The sequence below is a fragment of the Chiloscyllium plagiosum genome, chromosome 7, assembly GCF_004010195.1.
Source record: "Chiloscyllium plagiosum isolate BGI_BamShark_2017 chromosome 7, ASM401019v2, whole genome shotgun sequence".
NCBI lineage: Eukaryota > Metazoa > Chordata > Chondrichthyes > Orectolobiformes > Hemiscylliidae > Chiloscyllium > Chiloscyllium plagiosum.
The window spans coordinates 64006487-64031195 of record NC_057716.1 but is presented as its reverse complement, the minus strand read 5'-3'; the positions used below and the strand labels follow the sequence as shown (position 1 = coordinate 64031195).

The 24709-nt window shown below is 41.7% G+C and overlaps 1 protein-coding gene across 1 annotated transcript in view; it reads right to left on the bottom strand.

Moving 5' to 3' along the window:
- Window positions 1-21233, bottom strand: part of galnt3 (UDP-N-acetyl-alpha-D-galactosamine:polypeptide N-acetylgalactosaminyltransferase 3 (GalNAc-T3)) — an 85204-nt gene extending 63971 nt beyond the window's left edge. Inside the window, exon 1 of the mRNA XM_043693910.1 lies at window positions 21193-21233. The gene's annotated coding sequence lies outside the window, so the exon portion shown is untranslated. The remainder of the gene's footprint in view (window positions 1-21192) is intronic.
- Window positions 21234-24709: the final 3476 nt, after the last annotated feature.

The window sequence follows — 24709 nt, the reverse complement described above, 5'->3', positions numbered from 1 at the left end:
GTTCTTAGTAAGGTGGAGGTGCAGAGGGATCTTGGGGTCTATGTTCATAGGTCTTTGAAAGTTGCCACTCAGGTGGGTAGAGCTTGTAAGAAGGCCTATGGTGTATTAGTGTTCATTAGCAGAGGGATTGAATTCAAGAGTTGTGAAGTGATGTTGCAACTGTACAGGACTTTGTTTAGGCCACATTTGGAGTACTGTGTGCTGTTCTGGTCGCCTCACTTTAGGAAAGATGTGGGAGCTTTGGAGAGGGTGCAGAGAAGATTTACCAGGATGTTGCCTGGAATGGAGAATAGGTTGCACGAGGGTAGGTTGAGAGTGCTAGGCCATTTCTCATTGGAAAGGCGAAGGAAGAGGGGTGACTTGATAGAGGTTTATAAGATGATCAGGGGAATAGATTGAGTAGACAGTCAGAGACTTTTTCCCCAGGTACAACAGAATGTTACAAGGAGACATAAATTTAAGGTGAAGGGTGGAAGGTATAGTGGGGATGTCATGGGTAGGTTCTTTACCCAGAGAGTGGTGGGGGCATGGAATGCGCTGCCTGTGGAAGTGGCAGAGTCAGAATCATTGGTGACCTTTAAGTGGCAATTGGATAGGTACATGGATAGATGCTTAAGCTAGGACAAATGTTTGGCACAACATCATGGGCCAAAGGGCCTGTTCTGTGCTGTATTGTTCTGTGTTCTATGTTCAATCAAATTCGTGAGATGTAATTTCCCATGTACAAAACCATTTTGACTATCCCTGACCAGTGTTTGCCTTTCCAAATACATGTAAATCCTGACCATCAGGATTCCCTCCAACAACCTGCTTACCAGCAATGTCAAGCTCACCAGTCTATAATTCCCTGGCTTTTCCTTACCACTCTTCTTAAACAGTGGCACCACGTTTGCCAACCCCCAGTCTTCCGGCACCTCACCTGTGACTATTGATGATACAAATATCTCAGCAAGGGGCCCAGTATTCACTTCCACAGAGTTCTAGGGCACACCTGATCAGGTTCTGGGGATTTATCCACTTTTATGTGTTTTAAGACATCCAGCACCTCCTCCTCTGTAATATGGACATTTCTCAAGATGTCACCATCTGTTTCCCCACATTCTATGTCTTCCATGTCTTCTCCACAGTAAACACTGATGCAAAATACTTGTTTACTATCTCCCCCAGTTCCTGCAGTTCCACACACAGACTGCCTTGCTGATCTTTGAGGGGCCCTCATCTCTCCCTACTTATTCTTCTGTCCTTAATGAATTTATAGAATCCCTTTGGATTCTCCTTAACCTTATTTGCTGAAGCTATCCCATGTCCCCCTTTTGCCCTCCTGATTTTTCCTCTTAAGTATACTTCTACTGCCTTTATACTCTTCTAAGGATTCACTCCATCTCATCTGTCCATACCTGACATATGTTTCCTTCTTTTTCTTAACCAAATCCTCAATGTCCTACAACTACCAGCCTTGCCTTTCATCCTAATAGGAATATACTTTCTCTGGACTCTCAGTATCTCATTTTTGAAAGTTTCCCATTTTCCAGCCATCCCTTTACCTGTGAACATTTGCCCCCAATCAACTTTTGAAAGCCTAATACCATCAAAATTGGCCTTCCTCCAATTTAAAACTTCAACTTTTAGACCTAATCTATCCTTTTCCATCACTATTTTAAAACTAATAGAATTATGGTCGCTGGTCCAAAAATGCTCCTTCAGTCACCTGCCCTGCCTTATTTCCCAAAAGTAGTTCAAGTTTTGCACTTTCTATAGAATGTACATCCACATGCTGATTCAGAAAATTTTCTTATACATACGTAACAAATTTCTCTCCATCGAAACCCTTAACACCATGGCAGTCCCAATCTATGGTTTGGAAAGTTAAAATCCTCAATCATAACCACCCTATTATTCTGACAGATAACTGAAATCTCCTTACAAATTTGTTTCTCAATTTCCTGCTGAATATTGAAAGGTCTATATACAATCCCAATAAGATGATCATTCCACCCAAATAACTTCCCAAGATGTATTCCCAGGAATATCCCTCCTAAGTACAGCCATAATGCTATCCCTTATCAACAACACCACTCCACCTCCTCTCTTGCCCATTTTCTATCTTTCCTATAGCATTTGTATCCTGGAATATTAAGCTGCCAGTTCTGTCCACTCCTGAGCCACGTCTCTGTAATTGCTATTGAATCCCAGTCCCATGTTCTTAACCATGCCCTGAGTTCATCTGCCTTCCCTTTTAGGCCTCTTGCATTGAAATAAATGCACTTTATTTATCAGTCCCACCTTGTTCTCTGCTTTGTTCCTGACTGTTTGATGCGCCCCTTTTCCCAACTGTACCATCTCAGATTGATCTCTTTCCTCACTATCTCTCTGGGGCCCATCCACCACTTTTATAATTTAAATCCTCCTGAGCCGTTCTAGCAAATCTCCTTGCCAGTATATCAGTCCTCTTTCAATTCAGGTGCAAGCCGTTGTTCTTGTCTCGATCACTTCTATCCCAGAAGAGATTCCAATGATCGAAAAATATGAACCCATCTACCCTGCACCAGCTCCTCAGCCACTCATTCATCTGTTCTAACTTTCTATTCCTACTCTCACTAGCTCATACCACCAGGAATAATCCAGATATTACTACCCTTAAGCACCTCCTTTTTAAATTCCTGCCTAACTTTTTATATTCTCCCTTTAGAATCTCACCCATTTCCCTTCCTATGTCGTTATTTTCAATGTGTACAACAATCTCCTGCTGATCCCTCTCCCCTTTGAGAGCATTCTGCACCCTCTCCGAGATATCCCTGATCCTGGAACCAGGGAGGCACTGCTGTGTCAGACAGTAGTGCAGGTTTCTTTCTCTGACTATGTGGTCAGTGCTTTTGCCTGTCTTCCTTCTTTTTAAAGTGCCGTTGTTTTGACCTTTTCTCCCCCAACATTCCAAATCAGTGCAGTAGCATATCAAACAGTAATTGCTGCTCTGGATTTCGAGGAACACCTAAAATACCTCAAAAAAGGAGCAGCTCTTACAGCCACAATTTTTTCCTGTTCTCCATCTTGGATTACCCAGAATCCATGTGACAAAGCCACACGAAATTAACAAACAACATTTCATTTGAAAGCAATTAATGCTAAAGGAAATCGCATGGGCAACAAGGGCTGGATTTTTCCACCATGGAGAAGGGAGTCATGCTTTGGAATTTTCATAGGTGTGCCCAGGCATGGACTCGGGGACTCGGTTGGTCTTCAGCTGCAGTGGTGGCAGTGCCAGGAGCAGGGAGTCCTGGCTACAGCGATGGGTCACTGCAGTGGAGACAGTGTGCAGCGCAGGGCCCCCTTGAGGCCCAGGACACATTGCAGAGACTGTGCAGAATCCCTAGAGCTATGTTGGAAGATCCCTTAAACAAAGATGAACTCTACGTATGTAATTTCCTTTTATTCCTATTGTAAATCAAAATAGTGCCAGATTGTGGCTTTAAAACACTTTTCCCTATATCTTTCTAGATACATGTGACAATAAAAAACTCATTTTTTTTCCAGTTGAAGGTAAGTGATTCAATCATGATTAGATTCCTTACAGTGTGGAAACAGGCCCCTTTGGCCCAACCAGTCCACACCGACCCTCCAAAGAGTAACCCACCCAGACCCATTACCCCTTGACTAATGCACCTAACACTACGGGCAATTTAGCGTGGCCAATTCACCTGACCTGCACATCTTTGGACTGTGGGAGGAAACCCACGCAGACACAGGGAGAATATGCAAACTCCACACAGCCAGTCACCCGAGGCTGGGATCGAACCTGGGACCCTGGTGCTGTGAGGTTGCAGTGCTAACCACTGAGCCACCGTGCCGCCCCCCCAACATGTAGCCCTACTTGACCTGAACATTGTACTTAATCTTGACTCTCCATATGAAATGCCATGGCGAATTATTCAGTGCGTATATAATGGTTCAGATCTTCCAGTTCCAGATGGTTGGAGACCAGACATACTCAGATGGAATCCTTCAGTCGTAATGTTAGTTAGCTTGTGGGAATTGCCCAGGATGTTTGAACTTTCATTGAGCCAGTCCCCGGCACCCTTAGACAATTCAAAAAATTCTGAGCGAGAATTGGAGACTTTGGACAGCTTTAAATTTCTTACCTGAACAGTTATCCAGGAAATGTTAGAAATATCTTCATCTAACTAATGAGTAACCATAAAACTTAACACCCCCAATCATTCAAGTTGATATCTACTGACTCTCTGCTGTGACTCTCGAGCTACATCCCTGAACCGTGACTCCTCCCCAAAACCTTTGGCTGACCAGACCTAACCACCTGATCAGCACCCAACACCTCAACTTGTTCTCTACCACAACTACTCCAAGATCCAACCTAACTCCCCTCCCAAGTCAAATGCCCCAAGCCACCTGCTCCTCACCTAATTGCCACCATGCCAAACTCAAACACACTTACAACCTACTATGGTAACTGTTTGCGTCCCTACCAACTTAGCAAACTGCCACCTTGGCACCCTGTCACCTGCTGTTCTAACCCTTACCCATTTAGCTCGCTTACTCTACCTCGTTACCCACTGTACCTGATAACACATTCACCTTATGCATTTACTTTCTGTAGTTTTTAAAAGATGCTTTGGCACATTTCAACTTGACTAATACTTCAGTTAGTGCTATAGCAAGGAGATTTTCTGCAGACTCTTTGCATGATGCTCTGTCTCAGTCAGTTCTGAAGTACCCTCTATTGGAAGATCACTCAGAAGAATTGGAACAACTTAAATGTCTATTTTGTTTTGTTTGAAATAAAGGGAGGAAGTTTCTGGGCACTCCTGGAACTTTTAGAAGGACAGGTACAGCAAGTTATTCAACTGGGAAGAGAAACAATCAGTTTCCTGACAGCAGAACAAAACTTTCCTATTACATTCGCAGAACCTTTCAGGTGGGTTAACATTCCTAAGGATGTCATGAATACTCAATAACACCCCAGCCCACTGGATTTATGTTCATGGGCATAATCCTCTTTGCCAAAAATGTGAAATGTGTATTCACAGACAAAACTGTATGTATGAGGCAAGTGCAAAGGAGAGTAAACTTCTTCCTCTAAATTCTGGTGCTATTACTTGACACCAACCCATTTTTTTTGCACAATACCTCAGGGTATCATGAATCCTTTTCATATCATCTAGTACACCTAAAGTCTCAGCCTTACATGGTCTTGCTTGTTGTTGTGAAATGCTGACAGTGTAAGGGGTGAATGCTGATTGGGTGACAGCCCACTAGGCTGACCCAACAAGGTACTCAAACTTGCTGACTCCAGAAAATCTGACTGGGACAGGCAAAGTGATTCAATGGGAAAAGGGTCTGAAAAGGAAAAAGGGCTGTACAGGAATGGTTCACAGAAGTGCGGGCTACATGAGATAGAATGGTGTGGAATGGAATATAAAAAGGGGTGGCTGTCAGGGGTGTGGCAGCACCCTTGTGAATGAAGGGAGCAAAGTGGAATGCTTAGGGGGAAGTCACAGTGGTTGGGGCAAGGGGACAAGGAAAGTCAGCAGCTGTAATATAAGGGTAGGGGACACACTGGGGAAGTTAGGTGTGCTGGGAAGGGGGAATAGGTAGGTAAACAAAATAAGGTGGAGTGGTGTAAAGTTGAGGTGGGTTGCTCTTGTGGTGCAGAGGTAGTGTCACTATCTCCAAGCCAGGAGGCCTGGCCTGAAGTCCCATCTGCTCCAGAGTTGTGTAATAACATTTCAGAATAGGTTAATTAGAATAAAGTTGAGGTTGGGCAAATGGGGCAATAGTAATGCATTGGTTATGTCACTGGATTTGTTGTCTAGAGGTCTAAGGTTGAAGTTGGAAGGCTCTTGTGGTGTCCCTACCTCTGGGCTAGAAACAGCAGGTTCGAGTCTCATCTGCCCTTGACATATTGCAACAGATCTGAATAAGTTGATTTAAATTCTGGATGTAGGTTTGCTCGCTGAGCTGGAAGGTTCATTTCCAGATGTTTCCACCCTACTAGGTAACATCTTCAGTGGGTCTCCGGGAAAAGCACTGCTGATAATCTTCTCAATCTTCTCAAAACTTGCTAGGTTGATTTAAAATATCTTAATCTAAGGTCAGGCATAGAGATAGGAGCTGGATCAGGATGAAGAGCAGGAATATTGATGGCAATATTGATGACCAATAGACTCAGAGGGAGATTGAAGAAGGACAAAGGGGCCACCAGAGCAAATGAGAATTCCACCTACTTTTATATGGGAAAACATGTAATCTAGACGGAAAGGAATGAAGCTAAAACAAAAGGTTACAATCACCATCTTTTTCAAAATTGGTCTTCAAAGTCAGGATTCTTAGAGAATGTGCAGTGCCAATAGAAGGGATCTCAAATCTGTTTGTACAGATGTTCCTGCATAGTACAGATATATCCAACAGTAAAATCAGTACTTCAGAAAAATATTGTGTGAGCATGCAGTTAAAGCCAGATTCCTTAACAAAATGTGATGTTACTTCTTTAATGTTCAGCTCATTTGTGACTGCAGGCAACCATCTTTGTAAGTATGTATCCACTAACTAGGGAATTGTCATGACATTCTGCACAACATCCTAATTCCCTAAATGTTTGTCATCACATACCATCTCCATTGGCTCACTGATGACAAAGGGTATGCTAAGAAGGCATACTATTGACCCTAATATGCAATCTCAGTTTGATGGCGAACAACATTACGATGCTGACCATGCATCCACCAGAATCAGCACTAAACAGATGATTAGTCTTCTGTACGTATGTTACTGTTGCTTGCACTGTTCAGGAGGAGTACTGCAGTACTCACTGAACACGGTATCCTGTACAGTGACTGGTTGCTGTGCCCTGCACAACCAAGCTTATCTATTGCATGAGAGGGGAAGATTAACCCTCCCCCTTGCCTGCATAGATGAGGATGAAGAGGAGTGCGACAGTGGCAAAGATGGTGAGGGACCCAACAGTAATGATAAAATGCTGAGGAAGCCAAGGCAGTGCTGACATGAGGCAGACAGATTCAAACACGCTATTCGAGACTAGATTTGTGGGTGAATGACTTTGTATTAACACATGGTGACATTCAAAACCATGAGCCAATTCTGGTGCAGAAGCATTCCTGCCTTCAATGGAATGCTTGGCTTATAAATTTAAAACATTAATCTACTTTGTTTGGCATAACTTGTAAGTTCCCTTTCAGATTTGTTCCCTTCACCACAATGGCTTCCTGTTCAGTATTCCAGCCAGAGCATCAGTATGAAGTTATGCAGCATTTCATGTGGGTTGCACTTATATGACTCCAACCATCATTTGCAAGGAGCATTCATCACTCATTGAGATATGGAGGTAAGCTATTCTGATTGACTCCCAAAACTCAATCACCTAGCTTAAATGTACATTCTCTAGATGTCATATTTCTCTAAGAGGCCAGCAATGAAGGAGCACTTTTTGCACTGCTGCACATGATATGCATGTAAGTGCCCATGATGATCATTGTCCCTTAAAGTGGTCAACAAGAATAATATTAATAGTCAGAAACCTCAACTGATTGAAAGAAACCATAAGACTGATGTACGAGTGCTATAATTTGTGTCATATACAAGATATATTCACTCAAATCATTCTTTACCTTCTGCTATACTCTGGTGTGACCTTGACTATGAGGAAGCCTGATCCTTTGCCACTTTGTTGCAGGTGAGTTTAGAGGTCATCCTCTGGTAGTTTGGTGCTTGAGGGCTCTGGCCTGCTGGGGATTTCCTGTAGAGGTACTGATGTAACCTCCGTGGTCTGATCTGATAGAGGTGTTTGGGTTCCTGGCAGAGGGGATGTGAATGGCAGAGCTCCTCTGGAGTGTCCTGAGATGACAGTCACTGGTTGCCTGGCTGTTGCTCCTCTGTGGCAGCTGGCTATGGCACCTCCCTCACCATAGAGGAGATGAAGGTTCTTGGGTATCCTCTTACTGAGCCAGTGAAGGAATGATGAATGGAGTGAAGGTTTGAGCACAGACCTGGCAGGTACTTATTGTTCTGCTGATCTCTCCATTGCAGTTACCATTCAATCATGAAAACAGTATTGCACTCACATACTGGAGCCATGACATCAGGCAGAACTTGGGCAGCTGCCTGTCCCTTTAGCTCCAGACTGTACATGATCTCTAGCACCTTTGCCAGAGGTTTCCCTATTTGTCTATGTATCTCTGTTAGAAAATCAACAATTCTAGAGATGTGCCTTCGGACTTGTTCGGTATGGGAAGTGGATCCAGAGGCTCTGTAGAAATTTATAAAGATTGGCAACTAGAATTGCACATAGCACTTCAGTTTTGACCGAACCAAAGTTTTGCACACAGTTCCAATGCAGCCTCCCCGCTCTTATCATTTATGCCATGACTGATAAAGGTAAGCAGAGGAGAAAGTGAGGATTGCAAATGCTAGAGATCAGATTCTAGAGTGTGCTGCTGGAAAAGCACAGCCAATCATAGCATCTGAGGAGGAGGAGAATCAATGTTTCCTGATGAAAAGCTTATGCTCGATATGTTGATTCTCCTACTCCTCAGATGCTGCCTGACCATTTGTGCTTTTCCAGCACCAGATTCTTGACTCTGCTAAAGGTAAGTATCCTGTATGTCTTCTTCACCACTCTATTAACCTGTCCTGCTGCTTTCAGGGATTTGTGGGAAAGTACCCCAAGATCCTCTGAGTTTTCTAGTGTCCTGACATTTATTGAGTATTTCCCTATCCTGTTTCTGCTTCCAAAGCACATTATCTTATGCTTTTCAGGGCTAAATTCCACCTGCAATTGATCTGCCCATCTGCCCAATCTATATCTTTGGTGATATGGATTCTCACTCACTGTGAATCACCCAACCAATCTTCATGTCATCTACAAACTTATCATACCCCCCACCCCAAGCCCCCACAATCTAATTTATACTTTCTATTCACAAATAATAAGGGACTCGGCACTCACTCCTATGGTACACCACTGCACACCAGCTTCCAGTCACACAAAGAGCCTTCTACCACCACCCTGTGTCTCATACCACTGAGCCAATTTTGGATCAATCTTGCCAAGTTACCCTGGATCCTACGTGCTCCTACCTTCTTCATCAGACTCCCATGTGGAACCTTTTCAAAGGCTTTGCTGAAATGCATATGAACTACATCAACTATACAGCTGATCACCTCCTTGAAAAATTCAATGTAATTCTCTCTGACAAAGCTATGCTGACTGTCCTCAGTCAAACTCTGTCTAAAGTAGACATTAATCCCTTCCTTCAGAATTTTCTCCAGTAGTTTCCTGACCACTGATGTGAGACTCATTGGTCTGTAAATACCTGATTTTTCCCTACCACCCTTCTTGAAAAATGGAACCACATTTGCTGTCCTCTGGAATCTCCCCTGTGGCAAAGAAAAATTAAAAATTTGGGTCCGAGCCCCAGCAATTTTCTGCTTCATCTCCATCAGCAATCTGGGATACAATGCATCCAGGCTTGGGGATCTGTCCATATTTAAGACTAGCAAAACCCCCAATACATTATCACTCCATATCTCAACCTGCTCAAGAAACTCACAGCCTGTCTCCCAAAATTCTGAATGTATATTCACTCCCTGAGTGAATACAGAAGTACCTATTTAATATCCTACCAATGGCCTCCAGGTCAATGCACAGATTGCCCATTTTGTCGCTAACAGGCCTTTTTGTTTTCCTGGTTGTCCTCTCCCCCTTTAATATAACTTTTAGTTTATCTTGGGATTCCCTTAATTTTACCTACCATTGTTTCTTTTGGCGCCTCTTTGCTCCCCCAGTTTTAGTCTTAAGTTCCCCCTGCACTTTCTTTCCTCCACTATGGCCTCCATTAATTCGCTCCTGCTAAAAGCCTATCTTTTCTTTGTTTTCCAGTCATGAATATTCCTCACCATCCAGACTTGTGCTCCTATATAGAGTCATAGAGATGTACAGCATGGAAAGAGACTCTTTGGTCCAACCCGTCCATGCAGACCAGATATCCCAACCCAATATAGTCCCACCTGCCAGCACCTGGCCCATATCCCTTCAAACCCTTCCTATTCATATATCCATTCAAATGCCTCTTAAATGTTGTAATTGTACCAGCCTCCACCACATCCTCTGGCAGCTCACTCCATACACGTACCACCCTCTCCGTGAAAAAGTTGCCCCTTAGGTCTCTTTTATATCCTTCCCCTCTCACCCTAAATCTATGCCCTCTAGTTCGGGATTTCCCGACCCCAGGGAAAAGACTTTGTCTATTTATCCTATCCATGCCCTTCATAATTTTGTAAACCTCTATAAGGTCACCCCTCAGCCTCCGATGCTCCAGGGAAAACAGCCTCAGCTTGTTCAGCCTCTCCCTGTAGCTCAGATCCTCCAACCTTGGCAGCATCCTTGTAAATCTTTTCTGAACCCTTTCAAGTTTCACAACATCTTTCCTCTTTGTTCAGCAACACTCCCTAAGACCTTAACATTAAATGTATAAGTCCTGCTAAGATTTGCTTTCCCAAAATGCAGCGCCTCGCATTTATCTGAATTAAACTCCATCTGCCACTTCTCAGCATATTGGCCCATCTGGTCCAGATCCTGTTGTAATCTAAGGTTACCCTCTTTGCTGTCCACTACACCTCCAATTTTGGTGTCATCTGCAAACATACTAACTGTACCTCTTATGCTCGTATCCAAATCATTTATATAAATGACAAAAAGTAGAGGACCAAGCACCGATCCTTATATGTCACCCTAAAGGAACAAAACACATTCAAATGCATTCTGAATTACACCCCTTTTGTGCTTTGTCCTGTTTGCCTTGGGTGATCAGGTTTGCTGATGTCAGCTGGTTTGGTTGATTCAGTTAAGTAGGCAGTCAGGCTTCACCCCAGAACACTGTAGACAACATGAAGCCAGGTTGCAGATGTTTGAGACTTCTCATGAGTTGATCAACATGGAATGGCTTCACTCCAAACATTGGAATCATTTGCACAAAATGCCTCGGTTATGAAAGAGCCAAAGTAACTGAACAAGTTGGTATTCACTCAAGCTTGGAGGAAGATGTCCACCCTGTCAGATAGATGCTACATAGATAGCACTAGCTGTCATATTCAAGAAACCCAACCTGCCTGAAAGTTTTGGGGAAATTAGTAGCAAAACTTTAACACATCTTCAGGAAACTAAACTTTTGCCTCCTCCCAATTAAGTTTCCACACCCAGTGAAAAGCTCCAGGCAATTCTGTGCTTCAGCTGAAGAAACATAACTTCCCAACGCCCAGGTTTTCCAATCTGATTGGAAGATCTGAGCCAATTATCTTCTTTGAGAAACTAAATAAGAAATGTTGGTTCAGTTGCCATGGTTTTCTTGAATAGCAGCAGGATAATTTGTTAATGTCATGGTCTTTTGCATTCAGTCCTTTCACTGAAGTATTGCTTGGATACAGTATCACATAAAATTCAAATAGTCTGCCTTGGCGATGTTCACTTTTTCTTTTTACTGTTAAATCAAACTTCATTACAAGAACAAATACTGAATTATTTTTATATGTACCAGGTATTGAAAGACATTGGCCTGAATCTTTCAGTCAGTTACAATGCTGCACACATGAGATTTTTAGATATTGACATTTAGAGAATTATGTAGCATCGCATCTCTCTGGGAAACTCATTCAGAGCAGAGAGAGAGCAGAATCAACATTTCTGGCCTAGTGGCCCTTCTTCTGTTTTTGTTTCAAATTTCCAGTATCCACAATTCTTAGACTTTCCATCAGAGTGGAGTAGAGATAGGAGAAGATAGGATACATTCCCTTTTCCCAGCACTAGCTGTCATATTCAAGAAATGTTAAAGGTACAACCTTTAAGTGTGGGTGAGTGAATTCATGAGTTAATGCATGAATGGATGACTGATGTACACGGAAGAGTGGATAGGTGGTTGAGATTGGTGAGGGAGGATAGCTAGATGTTGGAGGGAATCCTGAGAGACAGGATTTACAATTATTTGGAGAGATAAGGAGTGATTCGGGATAGTCAACATGACTTTGTGTGGGAAATCATGTCTCATGAACTTCATTGAGTTTTTTGAAGAAGTAACAAAGAGGATTGATGAGGGCAGAGCAGTGGATTTATTCTATATGGACTTCAGTAAGGCATTTGACAAGGTTCGTCATGGTAGACTGATTAGCAAGGTTAGAGCATATGGAGAACTAGCTATTTGGATACACAACTTACTCAAAGGTAAAAGACAGAGGGTGGTGCTGGAGGGTTGCTTTTCAGACTGGAGACCTGTGACCAATGGTGTGCCACAAGGATTGGTGCTGGATCTACTGCTTTTTGTCATTTGTATAAATGATTTGGATGTAAATATAGGAGGTATGGTTAGTAATTTTGCAGATGGCACCAAAATTGGAGGTGTAGTGTACAGCAATGAAGGTTACCTCAAAGTACAACGGGATCTTGATCAGATGGGGCAACCAGCTAAGGAGTGGCCGATGGAGTTTAATTTAGATAAATGTGAAGTGCTGCATTTTGGGAAAGCAAATCTTAGCAGGACCTATACACTTAATGCTATGGTACTGGGAAGTGTAACTGAACAAATAGACCTTGGAGTGTAAGTTCATACTTCCTTAAAAGTGGAGTTGCAGGTGAATAGGATAGTGAAGAAGGCATTTGGTGTGCTTGTCTTCATTGCTTAGTGCATTGAGTATAGGAGTTGGGAGGTCATGCTGTGGCTGTACAAGACACTGGTTAAGCAACTGTTGTAATATTGAATACAATTCTGGTCGCCTTCCTATTGGAAGGATTTTGTGAAACTTTAAAGGGTTCTAAAAAGATTTACAATAATATTGCCAGGGTTGGCAGATTTGAGTTATAGGGAGAGGCTGATTAGGCTGGGGCTATTTTAGCTGGAGCCTTAGAGGCTGAGGGGTGACCTTATAGAAGCTAATAAAATCATGAGGGGCATGGATAGGGTAAATAAACAAGATCTTTTCCCTGAGATTGGAAGTCAAAAACTAGAGGGCATAGGTGTAAGGTGAGAGTGGAGAGATTTAAAAGGGACCAAAGGGGCAACTTTTCCACGCAGAGGGTGATACATGTTTGGAATAAACTGCCAGAGGAAGTGGTGGAGGCTGGATGGGTATATGAATGAAAGGGTTTAGAGTGATATTGCCCAAATGCTGGAAAATGGGACTAAATTTGTTTAGGATATCTGGATGGCATTGATGAGTTGGATTTAAAAGTCTGTTTCCATGCTGTATATCACTATGACTCTCTGACTCTATGTATGGTTAGGTGGGTAAGGGGGAGGGGGTTAGGTTAGGGGGCAGATGAGTGAGTGATTGGGTGAGGAGGATTCAAAGTTGGGAACTGGATGAGGTAGGGAGCTGATTGTTAGTCTGGTCAGCAGGGTAGCTTGCTTGAGGGTGTAGTCGCATGGTTGGAGGGTGGTCCGGTTGGGTCGGGGTTAGTCAGGTTTTAATGTTTAATTTTATGACAGATGCTGATATAATATGTGTATTTCTTTAAAATTTGGGATGAAGATAATATGAAGATTGAGAATAAAAAAAATGAATTGACAAATAGTTAATATATAACAGAAACTTGAAAACTACTGCCAGTAATTTCCACATCTACATTCCCAGTGATCATATTTTGAATGTTACAGCATATATAGAGTCATTATAAACCAGACAAAACAATGAAAATTATATGCACATTTTCGTGCTTCATTGTATTAAACAATTAACATTAGAGTCTTCACATTACAGTGAATGCATGATGAATTCACAGAATCATAGAAATGTTAATGTGCAGAAGGAAGCCATTCAGCCTAGCTAAGTGGCCTAACTTCATTCTGATTAGCTGATGTAGTCATATGAGTTACATTTCTGTCCATGAGCCCTTGCACATTTTCTCATGCTATTATCCCAAAGTCACCTCTTTCATGATGCAGCTGGTCCCCATGGGAGACTAATACATGACAGAAGTATACATTAAGTGGCAGAACCCTTAGTAGCATCAACACACAGAAGGATCTTATAAAGGTACTTGTAAAAGATCTGATCCATAGTTCTCTGATAGTCGCAACACAAGTGGATAAGTGGATAAGAACAGGTCCTCGAGCATCATAATATCTGGATTAATGCCCGAGCCACGTGCTAATTGGCATAGGGATAAGAAAATTAGAGAAGTATACACGTGGCTAAGAGATTGGTGTGGGAAAGAGGGGTTCCATTTCATGGTACATTGGCATCATGTTTGGAAATGTGGCGATCTGTACCAATGGGACGGTCTCCACCTGAAGCAATCTAGAACCAGTGTTTTAGATTAGATTAGATTAGATTACTTACAGTGTGGAAACAGGCCCTTCGGCCCAACAAGTCCACACCGACCCGCCGAAGCGTATACCCACCCATACCCCTACATTTACCCCTTTACCTAACACTACGGGCAATTTAGCATGGCCAATTCACCTGACTTGCCCATCTTTGGACTGTGGGAGGAAACTGGAGCCCCCGGAGGAAACCCACGCAGACACGGGGAGAACGTGCAAACTCCACACAGTCAGTCGCCTGAATCGGGAATTGAACCCGGGTCTCTGGCGCTGCGAGGCAGCAGTGCTAACCACTGTGCCACCGTGCCGCCCAGTGTTCTGGCGAAAGGGATAGAAAGGGTGGTCAGTATGACTTTAAACGTGTGAGTCGGGGGGAAAGGAACAGGAAAGCAACAGGGTGTATGGAGTCACGAAAGATAAACAGCATGTTAGCATGTGTGAAGGGTTTAAGTTCGAGGCAGACTAGGAATGAAGCAAAAAGGAAGGATAACTTAGGACATATTATTAGAGGTGATAGAAATCATGAGGATAAGAACATTAGCATTAAGGTGCTTTACCTGAATGCTCACTGTATTCGTAACAAAGCAGATGAATTAACGGCACAAATCATCGTGAATGATTATGATGTGTAGGCATCACAGAGACATGGTTGCAGGGGGTTCAGGACTGGCAGTTAAACATCCAAGGATTTACAACTTATCGAAAAGACAGGGAGGCACGCAGAGGGGGCAGGGTTGTTTTGTTAACTAAGAATGAAATTAAATCTATGGCACTGAATGACATAAGGTCAGATGATGTGGAGTCTATGTGGGTGGAGTTCACGAACCACAAAGGCAAAAAAAGCGTAATGTATGTTATGTACAGACCTCCCAGCCGTGGTCAGGACCAGGGGCACAAGATGTACCGGCAAATAGATAGGGCATGTCAGAAAGGCAAGGTCACGGTGATCATAGGGGACTTCAATATGCAAATGGACTGGGTGAATAATGTTGTCGGTGGACCCAAAGAAAGGGAATTCATGGAATGCTTACAAGATAGCTTTTTGGAACAGCTTGTGATGGAGCCCATAAGGGAGCAAGCTATTCTGGACTTAGTGCTATGTAATGAGCCAGACTTTATAAAAGATCTTAAAGTAAGGGAACTCTTAGGAGGCAGCAATCATAATATGGTAAAGGTCAGTCTGCAGTTTGAAACAGCAAAGGCAAAATTCGATGTAATGGTGTTTCAGTTAAATAAAGGTGATTACAGGGGCATGCGAGAGGAACTGATGAAAATCGACTGGAAGCAGAGCCTAGTGGGGAAGACAGTAGAGCAACAATAGCAGGAGTTTCTGGGTGTAATTGAGGACACAGTATAGAGATTCATCTCAAAGAAAAACTACAAAAACAAACAGAGGATAACAAAGAGAGAAATAAGGAAGGAAAGGATCAAGTATGAAGGTAAGCTAGCCAGTAATATTAGAAATGATAGTAAATGTTTCCTTCAATACATAAGAAACAAACAAAGGCAAAAGTAGAAATTGAGCCTTTCCAAATTGATGTAGGAACGCTAGTGATGGGAGATAGGAAATAGGTGAAGAACTTAATAAATACTTTGTGTCAGTCTTCACAGTGGAAGACATGAGTAATATCCCAACAATTAAGGAGAGTCAAGGAGCAGAGTTGAGTATGGTAGCCATTCCAAAAAAGGAAGTGCTAGAAAAGCTAAAAGGTCTAAAAATTGATAAATCTCCTGGCCCAGATGGGCTACATCCTAGAGTTCTTACATCCTAGAGTTCTGAGGGAGGTGGCTGAAGAAATAGCGGAGGCGTTGGTTGTAATCTTTCAATAAATCACTGGAGTCAGGGAAAGTCCCAAATGATTGGAAAATCGCTATTCAAGAAAGGATCAAGACAAAAGATGGAAAATTATAGGCCGATTAGGCTTACCCCGGTTGTAGGTAAAATTCTAGAATCCATCGTTAAGGATGAGAATTCTAAATTCTTGGAAGTGCAGGGTTGGATTTAATAAGGGAAGGTCGTGCCTGACAAATCTATTAGAATTCTTTGAAGAGGTAATAAGTAGGTTGGACCAGGGAAGCCCTGTTACTGTTATCTACCTAGACTTCCAAAAGGTGCCTCACGGGAGGCTGCTGATTAAGGCGAGGTCAGTGACTGGCATTGATTGAAGATTGCCTGTCTGACAGAAGGCAGAGAGCTGAGATAAAAGGTTCTTTTTCAGAATGGCAGCTAGTGACAAGTAGTGGGTTCACTTCATATATTAATGATCTGGACAAAAGGAATGGGGGCATTCTGGTGAAGTTCTCTGATGATCCGAAGTTAGGCAGACAGGCAGGTAGTGCTGAGGAGGTGGGGAGGCTGCAGAAAGATTTAGACAATTTAAGAGAGTGGTCCAAGAAATGGCTGATGAAATTCAATGTGAGCAAATGTGAGGTCTTGCACTTTGGAAAAAAGAATACAGGCCTGGACTATTTTCTAAACGGTGAGAAAATTCATAAAGCCAAAGTACAAAGGGGTCTGGGAATGCTAGTCCAGGATTCTCTAAATGTTGACTTGCAGGTTGACTCCATGGTTAAGAAAGCAAATGTAATGTTGTCGTTTATCTCAAGAAGCTGAAAATGTGTTGCTGGTAAAGCGCAGCAGGTCAGGCATCTTCCAAGGAACAGGAGAATCGATGTTTCGGGCATAAGCCCTTCTTCAGGAAACGTCGATTCTCCTGTTCCTTGGATGCTGCCTGACCTGCTGCACTTTTCCAGCAACATACTTTCAGCTCTGATCTCCAGCATCTGCAGTCCTCACTTTCTCCTCGTTTATCTCAAGAAGGTTGGAATATAAAAGCAACGATGTGCTACTGAGACTTTATAAAGCTCTGGTTAGGCCCCATTTAGAATACTCTGTCCAGTTTTGGGTCCCACACCTCAGGAAGGACATACTGGCACTGGACCGTGTCCAGTGGATGATCCCTGGAATGGTAGGCCTAACATACAATGAATAGCTGAGGATCCTGGGATTGTATTCATTAGAGTTTAGAAGGTTGAGGGGCGATCTAATAGAAACTTACAAGATAATGCATGACTTAGAAAGGGTGGACACTGGGAATTTGCTTCATCAGGCAGGGATACTAGGACCCATGGGCCCAGCCTTAGAATTAGAGGGGGTCAATTTAAAATGGAAATGAGGAAATATTTCTTCAGCCAGAGAGTGGTTGATGTGTGGAATTCATTGCACAGTGGAGGCCGGGACGTTAAATGTCTTCAAGGCAGAGATTGATAACTTCTCAATTTTGCAAGGAATTAAGGGCTATGGGGAGAGTACAGGTAAGTGGTGTTGAAATGCCCATCAACCATGATTGAATGGTGAAGTGGACTTACTTCCACTCCTATGTTTTATGGTCTTAAGGTTGTCAAGAAGGCATATGGCATGCTTGCCTTCATCATTTGGGGCATAGAGTATAAAAATTGCCAAATCATGTTACAGTTGTCTGGAGCTTCAGTTAGGCCACGTTTGAAATATTGTGTATAGTTCTGGCCACCACACTAGATGTGGAGGCTTTGGCAAGGGTACAGAAATGGTTTATCAGATGTTGCCTGGTTTGGAGGGTATTAACTATGAGGAGAGATTGGACAAACTTGTTGAAGTTTAGAGGAGATGTGAGAGGCAGGTCTTTTACGAGCGCACTGCCAGTGAAGCTGGTTGAGACGGATCCAATAGCAATATTTAAGAGGCATCTTGACAAATCTATGAATAGGTAAGATAGCAGCAGAGTAGGACACTCCAGACGGAGCTCTTCTGCTCCAACCATTCTTTTTCTTCTTTTTTTCTCTCTTTTTCTTTCCTCTCTTTTCCCTTCTCTTGGTCTTAGACATTCAGCCCCAACCTCCGAAAGCAGGGTCAGTGGTTGGCAGCCGTGATCAGTGCCTTGAAGTGGGGAAGCCATCAGTGAGCAGTGGCCCAAAGCAGGGACCAGCATACAGCGGCCCAGCGCAAAGCATGGCAGCAGCCAGCAGTCAGACCACGTGGAGGCCCCTCAGCTGGTCTGCTGAGGAGAGCCTTTGGAGACAACTGTGATGTTTGCCTTTTTAAACTTTGCTTCATGTTTTTCTAACGTTTGGTTATACTGTTTGGTTATACATAAGGTAACTTATGTTTTCTTCATTTCCCTAACCAGTAACTAAGGATCATACCTTTGTATCTAATATGGCACTGTAAGTGGTGACTTATAAACTTTTCACTGTACACATTTGAGTATATGTGACAATAAAGCTAATTCAATTCAATAGGCAGGGAATAGAGAGATACAGATCATGTAGAGGCAGAAGAGTTCTAGTTTAAAAAGACATCCTGTCATTTTAAGAAACAAAGACATCATGCAATCTTGGCGGGCCATAAAGTCTGTTCATGCGCTGTACTATTCTGTTCTATTACATATCCTTTTGTCTGCTCCCATTGAACAGAGCACAGCGCAGTAGGTTTAAGCACCACACTGTACCTGCAAAGCCCCCCAGACTGAAGCAGTAAAACCTCATCTTCAACAGATCTATTGTCTGGTCTACCAGGGTCCTGGTCAAAGACTGAGCTGCATTGTATCTACAGGTCATTTTGTTATAATGCAACAGTTGTGTTCCTCTGCAACCTTGCACTATAGAAAATCGCACTATCAAAAACTGCTACAGAAAATCACGCTGTAGAAGAGTGCTATTAGAAAATCGATATAAGTAGAAAGTTTGCATTATCCAAACAACATCCACAATTTGTCAATCACATGGTGGCTCAGTGATTAGCACTGCTGCCTCACAGTGCCAGGGACCCGGGTTCGATTCCCACCTCAGGCGACTGTCTGTGTGGAGTTTGCACATTCTCCCCGTGTCTGCGCGGATTTCCCATGGGCATTCCTCTTTCCTCCCACAATCTAAATGTTGTCCAGGTCAGGTAAATTGGCCATGCTAAATTGCCCATAGTGTTAGGTGCATTAGTCAGGGGTAAATGTAGGGAAATGAGTCTGGGTGGGTTACTCTGCGGAGGGTCAGTGTGGACTTGTTGGACCAAATGGTGTGTTTCTACATTGTAGGGAATCTAATCTATAATTTGCATTAACGAAAAGTGTATTGTAGCAGAATGACCTGAACACTCAACACAGTCAGGGGTTTCTGTTTCATAGTCATCACCCTTGGTGCAAGAGGGAAGCACTTGCCCTTGTAATCATTCTACTAAGGTATCAGGCTCTTGGAAGACATCAGGAACATGAGGGTTCTCAAGGATACCAGCTAGATCCATCAGTTATACTTACAATTAACCTGTGTAGCAAATACAAGAAGTACAATGTTCCAATCCTATCTATTCCATATCTGGTTGATTATACATTTTCAAGTCCAATGTTGACTGCAAATTATATTAAACGAGATCCATGGCAAATTAGTGCGTATAAACAGCATGTTCATACAACCTGTGCTGTATTAGACTAAGATGGTAAACTAAGATGGTTTCTAAACTAATAAACCACTCATAACTCTAGAAATAAAATTTCTTGTATGTTATCTTTTACATTTCTAATTTAGCCTGAAAGTTTTAAGAGTAAATTTATGTATGTTTCAGTTTAACAATAACAACCAAGTGCCATCAATGTTCATACTGAAAATGTTTATTAAATTCAACAGATTTATTTTATGTGTGTAGTCTCAAAACAATTTAATGCTAACCTACAAAGAATTATCACTTTAAATGAAGTATCCACAGAAGCAGAAAATTTCGTAATAAACAGCATCAAAAGCAAAACAAATCAAGATATAGAAATTACCGTGATATTGCAGGTAATTGATTAACCTATTCATGTCATACTATGACAACTTTATGTAATATATTTTTAATTTCTAATTAATTAGTTCAATAGATACCACCTTGTTCTGTAATAAAAGCCTTATAAGTAGCAACAGAACTAATGTAATGGAATTTTGTCTATTGTTAATTTATTTCCTGCTGTAGTTTAAAAATAGAATTACAAACCTGCAGGAGAAAATTATTACATCCATAAAACACATGCAAAACGATCTTGAAAATGCATAGTTTCTAATAATAATTATGAAGCATAATGCAGAATCAATTCTTCATTGATAGCACTTATTCTTCATTAATAATAACAAGGTTCTTACAATTCTTATAAAGTCATTTTGACCAAAAACATACCTGAGGATGTCATCACAGTGGTAATTAATCTTAAATTTCTTAACATTACATTGGCCTTAATCTTCATTTGTCATTTAAAAAAGTATTGAGGAACTTTTTAAAAACATTTATTGGTATTTTTATAACAATTAATTAAAATGAATAGATTGATAAATAGAACTTCCTACTGTTGAAAATATTTGTATTTAAAATATCTAATTTTGTCATGTTTTAACATAATCAAGGTATTACCAATTACAAATTAGTTATTGTAACCCTCTGACTTAATTTGTCTTTTTTTACAATATACTCAGCACTGCTAAATTAAAGGTTGTGAACTAGAATTGCTTGGCTTTTGCTTTAAGCTAATGTGCCTCTTTATAAAGGGACAGCAATCTGTTAAAAACATTGAAAATATAACATAGTTTTACATCAAACACAGCTTTACAGAATTTTTTTATGTAGTGGCCAACCATAGAGCATTTTAAGAAGCAAGCATTTTTTGTATGGAATTTAGTCCTGGTTTATGCTTCTGTACAACACAGATCAACACCACATTATTCTCCGAGAGAATGCTAGATAATTAAAACACCATGGGCTTCCTGCATCTGTCTTACAAATGAAGATATATCCAGTTTTCCAGTATTTTACAGAACGCTAAGAATAGCAACAATTGTTACGGACTTGACTTACCAAACTTCATCGGGAACTGAAACATAGCTCAAGGATTTCAATCTTGTCAGATCTATACCCAACTTTCATCAACAAAGAAAGCAAAACGTTGAGGCTGAATAAAAAGGAATATAGTGGTCAGTAAGGTGAAAAGTCACAGCTCATTGAGAGTTTCTGTCGACACTCTGCTCAGCCCAGCCCCCACGCAGAGTTAAATCAACAGTTGCAATGACCACTGCATACCTTCTTGGCCTCTTAGTGACTGGATTTTAGACAAACAGCTAAGTGAATCGCAAATAAATATTTTTGCTGCCTACTTACTTAAGGCAGTAAATCTAGCAATACATTATATGAGAAAGAAAATAAGAATCCATGTATCGCAATTATGAAAGGACATAATTAGACAGAAACAAATTGAAACATTCTCAGCTTGGTCTGTCTCCCAAATGATCTTATCTTTAAGATACAGGGCAATCATTCTCCAGGGAGATGGTATTCATTTAGTCTAAAGACAATGAATAGATTGTGTCCAGATTTGTTTGTTTAGTACAAGTCTTTAAAACAATAAGTGGTGAACCCAAAGTTGATAAAAAATACACCATTAGTTTTAAACATAACTGGTGAATTGGCGAACAGTTCAATAATCTACTACGTATATTTAAAGATAACAACTTATTTATTGCATTTCAAAAATTAAAAAAAGTTTAATTGGAAGCAGACTAGCTTTCAGAACGCCGCTCCTTCATCAGTTGGTTATGGAGGACACAATTGCAAGACACAGAATTTATAGCAAAAGTTTACAGTGTAAATTCTGTGTCTTACAATTGTGTACTCCATAACCACCTGATGAAGGAGCGGCGCTCCAAAAGCTAGTGTTTCCAATCAAACCTGTTGGACTATAACCTGGTGTTGGGTAATTTTTAACTTTGTACACCCCAGTCCAACACCGGCATCTCCAAATCATTGGTGCTATAATGGACAGTGAAGAAGGTTATTTTAGATTACAAACAGATCTTCATCCATTGGGTCAATGGGCTGAGGAGTGGCAGATGGAGTTTAATTTGGATAAATGTGAGTTATTACATTTTGGTAAAACAAACATGAGCAGGACTTATAGAATTAATGGTAGGGCTTGGGTAATGTTGCAGAACAGAGAGACTTAGAGGTTCAGGTACATAATTCTTTGAAATCTCTGTCACATGTAGACAGGGTGGTTTAGAAAGCATTTAGCTCACTTGCCTTCATTGCTCAGTCTTTTGAGTGTAGGAGTTGGGATGCATGTTAAGGTTGTACAGGACATTGGTGAAATCTCTTCTGGAGTGCTGTGTGCGGTTCCGGTCACCCTGCTATAGAAAGGATATTATTAAATTGGAGAGGGTTCAGAAAAGACTTACCAGGATGTTGCTGGAAATGGAGGGTTTGAGTTATAAAAATAGGCTGGATAGGCTGGGACTTTTTCACTGGACTGGAGGAGGTTGAGGGGTGATTTTATAGAGGTTTATATACTCATGAGGGGCATAAATAAGATGAACAGCAAGGGTCTTTTCCTTAGGTTGATGGAGTTTAAAACTATATTTTAAGGAGAGCGGCACAAGTTTTTAAACAAAATCACAAGGGACAACTATTTTGCACAGGGAATGGTCCGTGTGTGGAATGAACTGCCAAAGGAGGTATTAGATACAGATACACTTACAACATCTAAATGGGCATTTGGATGAGTACATGAATAGGAAGAGTTTGGAGGGATATCGGCCAAATGTCAAACTAGTTTAGTTGGGAACATGGTTGGCAAGTTGGACCGAAGGGTCCGTTTCCACGCTGTATGACTTTATGAATCTATATGCCTCTAATAGGGTTTTTGCTAATTTCTGCTCTGCATACAACAACTGACTGGGACCTTGTGCTATTTGCCATCTCTGACAGTATGTAGTATTGGGTAAGATATGTTTCAGGCAGTTTGCTGCCACTAGTCCTTTACCTTTCTTTACTTTGGGGTTACATAGCAATTAGTGGTAGAGGATACACTACCATTCTATATCAATAGAAGAGATACTGTTCTTCGATAACAAGAATGCTTATTGCAGGATAGCAATAGCTACAGCTACATTTGCTCAGGCATTAGGGAATTGGTACAGTTACATCAGCTCCTCCAAAATATGTAGACAGAATTCTTGTCTCCATCTGCAAACTGTGTGTGTCTTTAATAGAATGAGTGGAGTCAAGATCACTTAAGCATTAACCTCTTCAGAAACATCGTCATGCACAAAACCTTGCCCCAGCTTTTTGCCCATAGTTAACCTATTTTACAAACATTAATCTAACAACACATTCATTAATATTTTATCTTCTCCCAATCCTCTGACTTTACAAATGTAGCTGGTCTGGACAGTTGATACTTTGAACAGAGCGCACATATATTTGGACTTGGAAGAATGGTCACTCTATTGCTTGAGTAAAGGTCAGGAACTCCCTGCTCCCCCCATCCTCCCTGGGGGGTGGGGGTGGGGTGGGAGAGGTAGTGGAGGGGGTGGGTTTCTCAGTTCCACGATTGGTCAATAAACACTCACAATCGGTCTGACTGTTAAGACTTCAATCTTTATTTTCCAATAAGGCCACGTACAGAATGTTCGGAAACACAGGAGTTATGTATTTCCGTGTCCCTCAGAGGAACTGCACACACTGGCTTAATACAGAGGCATTTTTATACTTTTCTTAAAGCAGAACATAAGGCGTGATCGCATAGTATATTCAGACAATTACCAATCAAGAAATGATATCACTTCATTGATAGTTGCTTGATCCAATGATATTAACTGGTAAACAACTTAGGTTAGATCTTTTTTATCTTGTGATATGAAGATCTGCAGCTGTGCAGAATGTGGTTAGCATTTCCTCATTTTATCGGTCTACTTCTCTATTCTAGTGGTTAGTTATTTATGTAGCTTTAGAGACTAGCTGCAGTAGTCACATAGGCACAGGGAACCATCTTGTCTCTAGCTGCAATTGTCACATAGGCATGGGTCATGAGTCTCCATGTTCTAACTCAGCCCGTATTCAGGTTTCAGGCTCTCATGAGGACTGGTTAAGGTTTGTGGATCACTTCTCTGCTGAAGGATCTTTTCACCCTCAGATATTCTTCAAAAAGGATGTCATTCTTTATAGACCTCGATGCTGGTTTATCACCTTATCTGGAGGACACTTCATCTCCTGAAATTTCTTGGTGGAAGAACTCTTCTCTTCCAGCTCAGATGGTCACCCCATAACATAGAAACATACCAAATAGGAGCAGGAGTAATCCTGTGTAGTCAGGCAAGAGACTGGGAGAACACAGCAAGCCAGGCAGCATCAGGAGGTGCAGAAGTCAACGTTTTGGGTGTAACCCTTATTCAGGACTGGGGGTGGTGTGGGGGGAGCCACAGATAAAGGGGGTATTGAGGGCAGGGTGGTGAGGTGGGGATAGGTGAAGACAGGCAGAGGGTATGACCTGATTGGTCAATGGGAGGAATGAATCTGGTTGGTGGCTGGGAGGAGTGGCAGG